The sequence below is a fragment of the Vigna unguiculata genome, unplaced genomic scaffold (assembly GCF_004118075.2).
Source record: "Vigna unguiculata cultivar IT97K-499-35 unplaced genomic scaffold, ASM411807v1 contig_684, whole genome shotgun sequence".
Classification (NCBI taxonomy): Eukaryota; Viridiplantae; Streptophyta; class Magnoliopsida; order Fabales; family Fabaceae; genus Vigna; species Vigna unguiculata.
This window is the reverse complement of record NW_021011410.1, coordinates 21211-33793: the sequence shown is the minus strand read 5'-3', so window position 1 is coordinate 33793 and position 12583 is coordinate 21211.

The window sequence follows — 12583 nt, the reverse complement described above, 5'->3', positions numbered from 1 at the left end:
TCGGGCTCTTCTAGGTCGTCGGGCCTGTCCGGGTCGTCAGGCCTTTCTGGGTCGTCGGGCCCGTCCGGGTCGTCGGGAACGGTTGGGTCGTGGGGCTCGTTTAGGTCGTCGGGTCCGTACGGGTCGTCGGGCACGTTTGGGTCGTGGGGCTCGTTTAGGTCGTCGGCTCCGTTTTTGTCGTAGGGCTCGTCCAAGTCGTTGGGCTCGTCCGGGTCATTGAGCCCGTCTGGGTTGTCGCGCCCGTCCATGTTGTCGGCCTCGTTCGTGTCGTCAGGCCCGTCCGTGTTGTCGGGTTTGTCTTGGTCGTCGGGCTCGTCCTGGTCGTCGGGCTTGTCTAGTTTGTCGGGCCCGTTCAGGTCGTCAGGCCTGTTCGGGTCATCGGGCCCGTTCGGGTCGTTGGGCTTGTTTGGATCATCGGGCCCGTTCAAGTCATCGTTCTTGTCGCGGTCGTCGGGCAGGTTTGGGTTGTTCGACCTATTCTGGTCGTCGTGCTTGTCCGGTTCATTGGGCTTGTCCCACAAATAATAATATATTTTAAAAAATAATATATTTTTCATGTGGAAGATGAAAGCCCATGGGTTGGCCCAAGCCCACAGGGCTTTTGTAAAGTTTTTAGTCTTGTGGACTTCTTTGATGGGGGCTTTTTTTCAATGTGGACTTTTTTGGCCCTAGCCCACATGGGCCAAGGCCAAGCCCTGTGGGCTGAGCCAAATTGACACCTCTACATATATATGGTTCATTTGTTAGTCAATTTATAATTGTTTAATATTTTTTGGTTAAAATACCTTTTTGATCTCGATTTTTGTCAAGTTTTGTCAAATTAGTCCTAATTTTGTTTTTGTGCTCAAATAGGTCCTCATTTTCGTCAATTTTGTGCAATTAGGTCCTTTTTTGTTAACACCGTTTAAATTATTAACAGTCATGAACAGTGACTGCCACATGTCATTTCATGGTTTTTTTAATTTTTAATTTTTTTAATTTTTTGTAATTTTTTAATTTTTTTTAAATGTCCACGTATCAATCTAGCAGTGTGTCACGTGTCAAAGACAATGTTTTATATTCAATTTGGTCCCTATATTCGTGATTTTTGTTCAATTTAGTCCAAATTTTTGTTAACATGAACCAATTTTGTCCCTCTCCAAATTGAAACCAAATTTAATTTTTATATTAAAATTCACATTTTTATATAATATATTAAAATTCACATCATTATAATTTTTATATAAAAAATAAATTTGGTCTCATCTTTGACAAAGACAAAATTGGTTAATTTTAACCAAAATTAGGACTAAATTGAACAAAATTAACAAATATAAGGACCAAATTGAACATAAAACATTGACTCTAACATGTGGCACGCTGTTGAATTGACACATGGACATTTAAAAAAATTAAAAAAATTAAAAAATTAAAAGAAAAATATAAAAAAAAACACGAAGTGACACATGGCAGTCACAATTCATGACCGTTAATGATTTAAACGATGTTAACAAAAAAGGATCTAATTGAACAAAATTGATGAAATTAGGACCTATTTGAACACAAAAACAAAATTAGGATTGATTTGAGACCAAAAAAGTATTTTAACCATAATTTTTTATACTGTAATCCTATATAATGACAACAATGTATTATGACAACTACTTTGTGATGGATAGAGAACTCTATCTATATAAGGCGCTCTGTGTTTTGGGTCATAAAATCTGTGATATGTGAGATAATATGAGATATTCACATAATTTTTTTTTCATAGATGTAACTCATTTGTCAATCAATTTATAATTTTTGCATAAATTTTGATATTGTAATCTCATATAATGGGCAATAATTTATTATGACAACTAACCTGTGATGGATAAAGAACTCTATAAGTACCACAAGTGATGGATATGTGAGATAATATGAGATATTCACATGGTCAATTATTTCCATAAAGGTGGTCCATTTTGAGATCAATTGATAATTGTTGCATAATTTTTTATACTGTAATTTCAACAAATTGGCAACAATTTATTATGGCAACTACTCTATTATGGACCAAGGAGAATATAAGTTTCATAGGGGCTTTGTGCTTTGTGCTTCGAGTTAATGATGGCAACGGGTGGGGCGGGGCGGGGATGGGTTTCGCTATCCCATACCCATCCCCGTAAAAAAATTCATCATCATCCACATACCTAAACCCAACGGGTATTAAACTTTTGTCCCATCCCCATCCCCACCGGGTAACGGGTATAATCTCGTACCCATACCCATTTTCTTACTACTTTAATATTAATTTTAATTAATTTTAATAAAATAAAAAAATACGGTAAAGGAAACATAGTATTGTCAAATATTTAATATTAGGAGGATGGTTGTTTCTTCAATATTAAATACTTTGAAATAAATTATAATTGTTTACATTTTATATTATAATACAAATAAAATTTCATGAGAACATAAATATTTATTAAATTTGCAAACATTAATGAAAAACATTAATGAAACCTAGTTGATAAAATTTAAAATTATTTTAAAAATATATAAAAGGAAAAAATATTCAAATTAAAATATATTTTAAATGTTTATTTACTTCAATTTTTTAAATTATAATGAATCTTTTTTTTATACACTAATAAAAGTTATAGTACATCACTTTATCAAAATGACGCAAAGAACAAACAATAACCATAATAATAAAATTTTAACATAGATCTTGTATCTTTTGAACTCCAATATATGTTGGATGGTGATAAAAAAATATTCATAGCAATTACATTAAATTTTTATATTGTAATAAATAAAAATTATGTATACAATTACAGTGAAAAAATTAAAGTATGATTGTAATGAGTTAGAAAATAAAAAATAATTAGATAAAATATATCGAAATAGTATTCTACATGATGCAAATAAAAAATAAATAAAAATATTAAAAAAAATAACAAATGTGTATCTTATAAACAATTTGGAGACTATTGAAAGGAATCGCACAAAGAAAAACAAATATATAATTAAGGGTATGATAAGATGAAAATCTTAGAGATCTAAGAAAACTTTTCAAATATCAACATATATACTCAATGGTTGAGAAATAACAAAAATTGTTTTAGCGAAACAAAAAAGTTCTTCAAATGAAACAAAAATTAATAATAATAAGTAATTTTTTTATATATTACCTAGTAAATAAAAGGTTTATGTTATTAAACACGTAAATTGAGAGTATTAAACATTCTCATGTGAAAGGAAAATGCAATAAATAAAAATATTAAAAAATAATAGAAATATTCAAATGTTAGAAATAATTTTTTTCAATTGATATACATCATTCTAACATAATTACATAAGGGTTATGATAAGATAAAAAATATATTGGAGATGAAAATGAGTTTCATAACAAACCAAATAATTAAAAGAAATAAAAAATAGAATATAAATATATATATATATATATATATATATATATATATATATATTTATATATGGTTACTTAATTAATTGTAAATATTTTAATAATTTAAACGAGGATGGAGATATGGCGGGGACGGGTATTATGGCGGGGATATGTATATCCCCATCCCCATCCCATACCCAATTGAAAAAATCGGGGATTCTCCATATCCATACCCATACCTAGTCAATGCGGGGATTCTCCGTCAAAACGGGGACGAGTTCGGATAATACCCACGGGGATGGGTTTATTTGTCATCTCTACTTCGAGTCATCAAATTTGCGATATATGAGATAATTTGAGATATTCACATAGTCAATTATTTTCATAGATGTGGTCCATTTGTCAATCATGGAAACTACTCTATGATGGATAGAGAAGTCTATACAAGTTTCACAGGAGCTGTGTTTTGGGTCATCAAATATGCTATCTTCTACAATATACTATACCATCAAAGTTTAGAAGGTGATGAGTCGTTATTTTCCTTTATTCCATTGTATTTTTATGTGATGGTTGTTTAGTGCTTAATTGTCTATTGTTAGTGCATGTTCATCTATTAGGTTATATTGGGTCATTATTCCGAATTTTTATTAATTTGACATTAATTAGTCTAATTTTCTTTTCTAATTATGTTTAGGTATTTTTGTGAGCAGTTTTGGAGCTTGGACACTAATCTTAAGATGAAGAGAGAGAGTTGTCACATTATTCCCACATCATTGCCACATCCTTGCCATGTCATTTAGCTTGTCCACATCATTGTACCAACATTTTAGGCCTAGAGTGACATTTTTGTAATTCTAAAACATGTCGTGACATTTTTGCAAATAGAGTGAACCAGAGTGATGTGACCACATATTTTAGGTTTTCATTTTCATTTTAGACAACTTTCTTCCTCCTCATTCAGATTTTTCACATTTTTAGAGAGCACCCACGTGGGGTTTTCACGTTTTCTTGATTTTGTGACCATTGGAGCACCACCCAACTTAAGGCTTTCATTCTCTTCAATCTGAATTTTGTTTGTTCCTTCTTCCCTTGCTCTTATAATGCATTTTCGTTTTTGTTTGTGTTTTAAGTCCATTTCTAAGGCTAATTAAACCTTGCAATTGATTTTCTAAGGAGGATGTAATGAAATATTGAGATTCTATGCATGTTTTTCGCTGTTTATGTTGCTCTCCATCATTTTAATTGGTAGTTTATTGTTGAATATGAATTCTGGGCATGCTTAATGTTAGGGTTCTTGTTCTTGCATTAAAACAGATTTGAATCATGCTTAATGTTTTTGGTTTTTGGGTTTCTGGATGTTCTCATAGATGCTTAATCAATGGGTGTGATTATATGATGTGATGAAATCGTGTTAATCTTCACTTAGTGATTTAATTGCGATTTCTGAGTTTCTGGATAGCGTGCTTAATTTGGTAATCTATGCTAGGTGAAATTATATTTGAATCAAAGAATCAATGCATTTTTATAAATTGTGTTATTAAATTTGAAGTTGTTTTGCTTTGTTTTGTTAATCTGTCAACCCTCTTTGTGTTAAATTTGAAACCTCTGAATGAAAATATTGGTCATTAAGATACGACCTTAGATTAACTCCTAAGTACAATATTTACATGTTTTATTTGGTCGATTATGACCTCGATCATATACCATCAAAGTTGAGAGAGTGAGGATTCACTACTACATATTTTAGTTTTAATAACATTTAAAAAATGTTGCCAAAACCTAAAAAAATGTTGTTATTTGCAAAGATAACATTTATACACATGTTGTATATAGTGCATGTTGCTAAAAGGTTTTAGTAACATTTTTATATATTATTAGTATTATTTTTAAAATGTTACTAGTTAACATTTTTACTAACACTAGAAAAATGTTACGAATTTAAATTTTTTGTAACATTTAAAAAATGTTACCTATAAATCTTCTAATATTTAAAAAATGTTACCTATATATTTTCTAACATTTAAATAAATGTTACCAATTGTATTGTTTTGTAACAATCAAAAAATCTTACAAATTGCCTTTTTTGTAACATTTTAAAATTGTTACTAATTTATCTATCTAAAAATAAGAAATACTAAACACCAAATTGATCCGAATCTCTGCGAGAATTTCACCATCTAACTTCGTTTGAGAGAATAAACCCTTTCTCAATTTCAGAATTTAGAGTTTGAGGTTTTTCGTCGAGGAGAAAAAAAAAGAAAAATGTTGTAAAAGAGACAAGAAGGAAGAGGAAAAACCATGGAAAACGAGAAAGTGAAGAAGGAAAAAAGAAAAAAAATGTTAACTTAGGTTTTACTTCTATAACATTTTTCTATAAAAAAAAAGTCACAATGTAACATTTATAAAAAGAATGTTACAATAGTAAAGAGAAAGTTGTAACATTTTACATCTATAACATTTTTCTATAAAAAAAAATCACAATGTAACATTTATAAAAAGGTTACAGTGTTACTAAAAAAATGTTACTAAAGGCGGGAAATGGTGGAGTGATTTGAAAGGACACTAAAATATTTTCATGACGATCTGCTGCAGAAAAGTTTGGCACCAAGCAATCGCATCCTTTAATCGGAACACATAATCAGACTCAGTATGAGTACCAGCATGAGCCTCTTGGGGTCGTTCCCACTTATCCATCTCATCCACTAGGAGGAAACCTACCCAGAAACAAACATATATAGATCTTTCAGTAGTTGTCCTCTCGCAGATATATGAAATAAGAAAACTCTGATTTTACTCAGAATCCTTTCCATGTATATCATTTAGTTATATGTTTCAAGGATCTTCAAAGTTTTACAGCCTTATACAGGTGACATATAATAATATTAATAATACCATTATCATCCACAATTGTTTCTCTTTATCTTAGCTTCTTATCGAATAAACTCTACATAAGTCACTTTCTCCTGAGCAGAGCATTTAAACTTGAGTTTTCTTTATCTTAGCTTTTTTATATCTAATAAACTCTACATGAGTCACTTTCTCTTGAGTTTGGTCTTGTTTTTTCAGAGTTATTAGAAAATTTATTTATAACTAATTATTTTTTAATTAAATTTAGTTATATTTGATTTCTTTAATTAATACTATTTATTATTATTATATTTAACATGTTAAATATATATAATATATAATATATAATATATTTAATTAACAATATATACATTGTTGTTCATTTTTGTTCAGTTGATTTTTTTTTTACTCTTAGCTCACCCTAAAACTGTTTTCTTTAAGCTAAAAATATATAATATATATTTTCTTTAAATTAAATGATATATCAAAGAGAATCATCTAAAATGTGTTTTTTTAAAATTAAATTATATATTTGATTTTTTAATTAATACTATTTATTATTATTATATTATTATCTTTAACATATTAAATACAATATATAATAAATTTAATAATATATAGATTTTTCTTTTCATGGTTTTTTTTGCTCTTAGCTCACCCCTAAAACTATTTTTTTAATATATTTTTTTAAATTAAATTATATATCCATTTCACCTCTTTATCTTATTCAATTATATATTAAAGAGAAAGTCATTTAAATTAAATTATAAAATATATTTCATTTAAATTAAATTATATATCAAAAAGAAATTCATATAAAATACATTTTCTCTAACTTAAATTATATATTTGATTATTTTTAATTAATACTATTTGTTTTTATTATATTTAGCATATAAAATATAATATATAAATAATATATAATACATAATATATTTAACAATTTATAGATATAGATTTTTTGTGGATTTTTTTTATCTTTGACACTTAAAACTATTTTTCTTAAACTAAATTATAAAATATATTTTTAAATTAAATTATATATCTATTTTCCTTCTTTATTTTATTAAATTATATATTTTCCTTCTTTATCTTATTAAATTATATGTTAAAGAGAAAGCCTTATATAATATGTTTCCTTTAAACTAAAATAATTTAAAATTAAATTATATATTTAATTCTTTTAATTAATACTTTGTATTGTTATTAGATTTGACATATGGTAATAACTCAGAAAATTGAGACAAGTGCTTAACTATTATACTGTTCATGTAAAATATAAAATTAATAATTATGTGTCAACTAATATTAATTATAATTATATTATTTATTATATGACAAGTGGTAAATATAGACAAAAAAGTTTAGATAAAAAAGTTTAGATGTGTTAAATTATATTTTTCTCTTATTTCTTATCTCATATCAATAACTTTTTATATTTTATATTCTATATCTCATCTCTCCTTTTATGTCTCATCTTTCTTCTCTAATTTCTTTTTTCTTGAATTAATAATTATGTGTCAACTAATATTATTTATTATAATTATATGATAAGTGATAAATATAGACAAAAAAGTTTAGATGTGTTAAATTATTTTTTTCTCTTATCTCTTATCTCATATCAATAACCTCTTATATTTTATATTTTATATCTCATCTCTTATATTTCATCTCTCATCTAATGTCTCATCTCTCATCTCTAGTTTCTTTTTTCTTGTATCATGTCTCTTATATTTTGTTGCTAGTTTCTTGTTTCTTGCCTCTTCTCTTTTATCTCGCATCTTATATTTATTATCTTATTTTGTATCCTTTATTTTTTTTTCATTATCTTTTAGTTTTTATTAATTTTCTTTATTTTTTTAATTATTTTTTTAGCATTTTTCTTGATATTTTTCACCTATTTTCAATTTTCTTCTTTTTTATATTTCTTATTTTTTAATTTTTTATGGTATTTTTAATGTTTTTCTTTTTTTTTTGAATTTTTTTGGTCTTTGAAACTTAAAACTATTTTTCTTAAACTAAATTATAAAATATATATTTTTAAATTAAATTATATATCTATTTTCCTTCTTTATTTTATTAAATTATATATTTTCCTTCTTTATCTTATTAAATTATATGTTAAAGAGAAAGCCTTATAAAATATGTTTCCTTTAAACTAAAATAATATATTAAAGAAAAATTCAAATAAAATATTTTTTTTAAATTAAATTATATATTTGATTCTTTTAATTAATACTTTGTATTGTTATTAGATTTGACATATGGTAATAACTCAAAATCGAGACAAGTGCTTAACTATTATACCGTTCATGTAAAATTAATAATTATGTGTCAACTAATATTTATTATAATTATATTATTTATTATAATTATTTGACAAGTGATAAATATAGACAAACAAATTTAGATGTGTTAAATTATTTTTTTTACTTGAACGATTTTCACATACTTAATAATCTTTTTAATTTATTAAATATTCACAATATAGGTATTTAAATTCAAGACTAATCTCTCAACTGTTACCTTATACCTATCAACTCTTATATTTTATATTTTATTTGTCATCTCTTCACTCTTAACTTTTATCTCTCATCTCTTATCTCTTATCTGTCATCTGTCATCTCTTATCTCTTATCTCTTACCTTTTATATTTTATCTCTTATCTTTTGTCTCTTTCTCATATCTCTTATCTCATATCTATCCACTCTTATATTTTATATTTTATATCTCATCTCTTATATCTCATCTCTACTCTTATGTCTCATCTCTCATCTCTATATTCTTTTGTCTTGAATCATGTCTCTTATATTTTATTTCTAGTTTCTTGTTTCTTGTCCCTTATCTCGCATCTTATATATATTATCTTATCTTGTATCTCTTATTTTTTCCATTATCTTTTAGTTTTTTTAATTTTCTTTCTTTTTTTCTTTCTTTTTTTAGCGTTTTTCTTGATATTTTTCCATTTAGTTTCAGGTTTTTTTATATTTGTTATCTTTTAATTTTTTATTTTATTTTTAATATTTTTCTTTTATTTTTTTCTATTTTTTTTTCACTATATAAATTTTTTATTTTTTGTTTTTTTTTTTCTTTTCTATTTTCTCTTATCTCTTATCTCTCATCTCTTATCTCTTATCTCTTATGTTTTACCTTTTATATTTTATCTCTTATCTTTTGTCTCTTTCTCTTATCTCTTATCTCTTACCTTTTATATTCTATCTCTTATCTCTTATCTCTTATCTCATATCTATCAACTCTTATATTTTATATTTTATATCTCATCTCTACTCTTATGTCTCATCTCTCATCTCTAGATTCTTTCATCTTGTATCTCTTATTTTTTTTCCATTATCTTTTAGTTTTTATTAATTTTCTTTCCTTTATTTATCTCTTTTTTTATCATTTTTCTTGATATTTATCCATTTATTTTAAATTTTCTTCTTTTTTTGTATTTCTTATCTTTTAACTTTTTATCATATTTTTTATGTTTTTCTTTTATTTTTTTTGTATTTTTTTCACTTTTTAAATTTTAAATTTTTTATTTTCCTTTATATCTCATCTCTTATCTCTTATCTCTCATCTCTCATCTCTCATCTGTTACCTTTTATATTTTACGTCTTATCTTTTATCTCTTTCTCTTATCTCTTATCTCATATCTTTCAACTCTTATATTTTATATTTTATATCTCATCTCTTATATCTCATCTCTACTCTTATGTCTCATCTCTCACCTTTAGATTCTTTTGTCTCATATCATGTCTCTTATATTTTATTTCTAGTTTCTTGTTTATTGTCTATTCTCTCTTATCTCGCATCTTATATATATTATCTTATCTTGTATCTGTTATGATTTTTCCATTATCTTTTAGTTTTTATTAATTTTTTTTCCTTTATTTATCTCTTTATTTATCATTTTTCTTGATATTTATCCATTTATTTTAAATTTTCTTATTTTTTTATATTTCTTATCTTTTAACTTTTTATCATATTTTTTATGTTTTTCTTTTAATTTTTTTGTATTTTTTTCACTTTTTAAATTTTAAATTTTTTATTTTTTGTTTTTTTTTTCTTATCTCTTATCTCGTTTTTCTTTTTTCTTATCTTTTTTTTCTTATCTCTTATCTCTTATCTCTTATCTCTTATCTCTTTTTTTAGCGTTTTTTGTTGATATTTTTCCACTTATTTTAAGTTTATATATATATATATATATATATATATATATATTTCTTATTTTTTAATAATTATTTTATTTTCAATGTTTTTATATTATTTGTATTTTTTTCACTTTTTCAATTTTTTATTTCTTTTTTTATCTCTTATCTCTTATCTCTTATCTCTTATCTCTTATCTCTTCTCTCTTCTCTCTTCTTCCTTATCTCTTATCTCTTATCTCTTGTCTCTTGTCTCTTTCTCTTATCTCATATCTTTCAACTCTTATATTTTATATTTTATATCTCATCTCTTATATCTCATCTCTACTTTTATGTCTCATCTATAATCTTTAGATTCTTTTGTCTTGTATCATGTCTCTTACATTTTATTTCTTGTTTCTTTTTCTTGTCTCTTTTCTCTTATGTCACATCTTATATATATTATCTTATCTTGTATCTCTTATTTTTTTCTATTATCTTTTAGTTTTTATTAATTTCTTTCTTTTATTTATCTCTTTTTTATCGTTTTTCTTGATATTTATCCACTTATTTTAACTTTTCTTATTGATTTATATTTCTTATCTTTGAATTTTTTATCTTATTTTTAATGTTTTTCTTTTACTTTTTTTGTATTTTTTTCACTTTTTAAATTTTTTATTTTTTATTTTCTGTTTTTTTTTCTTATCTCTTATTTCGTTTTTCTTTTTTCTTTGTTTTTTTCTCTTATCTCTTATCTCTTATCTTTGATCTCTTATCTCTTATCTTTTTCTCTTATCTCTTATCTCTTATCTCTTATCTCTTATCTCTTATCTCTTATCTCTTATCTCTTATCTCTTATCTCTTATCTCTTATCTCTTTATCTTTGATCTCTTATCTCTTATCTTTGATCTCTTACCTCTTATCTCTTTTCTCTTATCTCTTATCTCTTATCTCTTATCTCTTATCTCTCATCTCTTATCTCTTATCTCTTATTTGAAATGGTTTTTGCAAAATTTTACTCATCATATTGAGTTCTTCTCTTAAAGTTTTTAAAATCTTTTTCTTGAAATCTATTTTCTCACTTTTCATAAATTTTTTAAACTCTTCATTTTCATTAACTTCTTGAATTACTTATTTTTACACTTTCTTTACTTAGTTTTTTTTTCTTGAATTTTTTTTCTTAAACTTTTTCAATTCTTTTTAAAGTTTTTATCAACTTCTTTATCCTTTCCAAATCTGTAATTATGTTCTTGAAATGGTTTTTGCAAAATTTTACTTATCATATTAAGTTCTTCTCTTAAAGTTTTTAAAATCTTTTTCTTGAAATCTATTTTCTGACTTTTCCTATTTTTTTTAAACTCTTCATTTTCATTAACTTCTTGAATTACTTATTTTTATACTTTCTTTACTTTTCTTTTCTTGAATTTTATTTTTCACACCTTTTTGAATTCTTTTTTAAAGTTTTTATCAACTTCTTGATCCTTTTCAAATCTTTAATTATGTTCTTGAAATGGTTTTTGCAAAATTTTACTCATCATATTGAGTTCTTCTCTTAAAGTTTTTAAAATCTTTTTCTTGAAATCTATTCTCTCACTTTTCCTAATTTTTTTCAACTTTTCATTTTCATTAACTTCTTGAATTACTTATTTTTACATTTTCTTTACTTTTCTTTTCTTGAATTTTATTTTCATAAACTTTTTGAATTCTTTTTTAAAGTTTTTATCAACTTCTTGATGCTTTTCAAATCTTTAATTATGTTATTGAAATTATTTTTGCATAATTTTACTCATCATTTTGAGTTCTTCTATTAAAGTTTTTAAAATCTTTTTCTTGAATTCTACTTTCTCAGTTTTCCTAATTTTTTTAAACTATTAATTTTCATTAACTTCTTGAATTACTATTTTTACACTTTCTTTACTTAGCTTTCTTTTCTTGAATATTATTTTCCTAAACTTTTTGAATTCGTTTTTAAAGTTTTTATCAATTTGATCCTTTTCAAATCTTTAATTATGTTCTTGAAATGGTTTTTTGCAAAATTTTACTCATCATATTGAGTTTTTCTCTTAAAGTTTTTAAAATCTTTTTCTTGAAATTCACTTTTCCTAATTTTTTTAAACTCTTCATTTTCATTAACTTCTTGAATTACTTATTTTTACACTTTCTTTACTTTTCTTTTCTTGAATTTTATTTTCCTTAACTTTTTGAATTCTTTTTTTTAAAGTTTTTATCAACT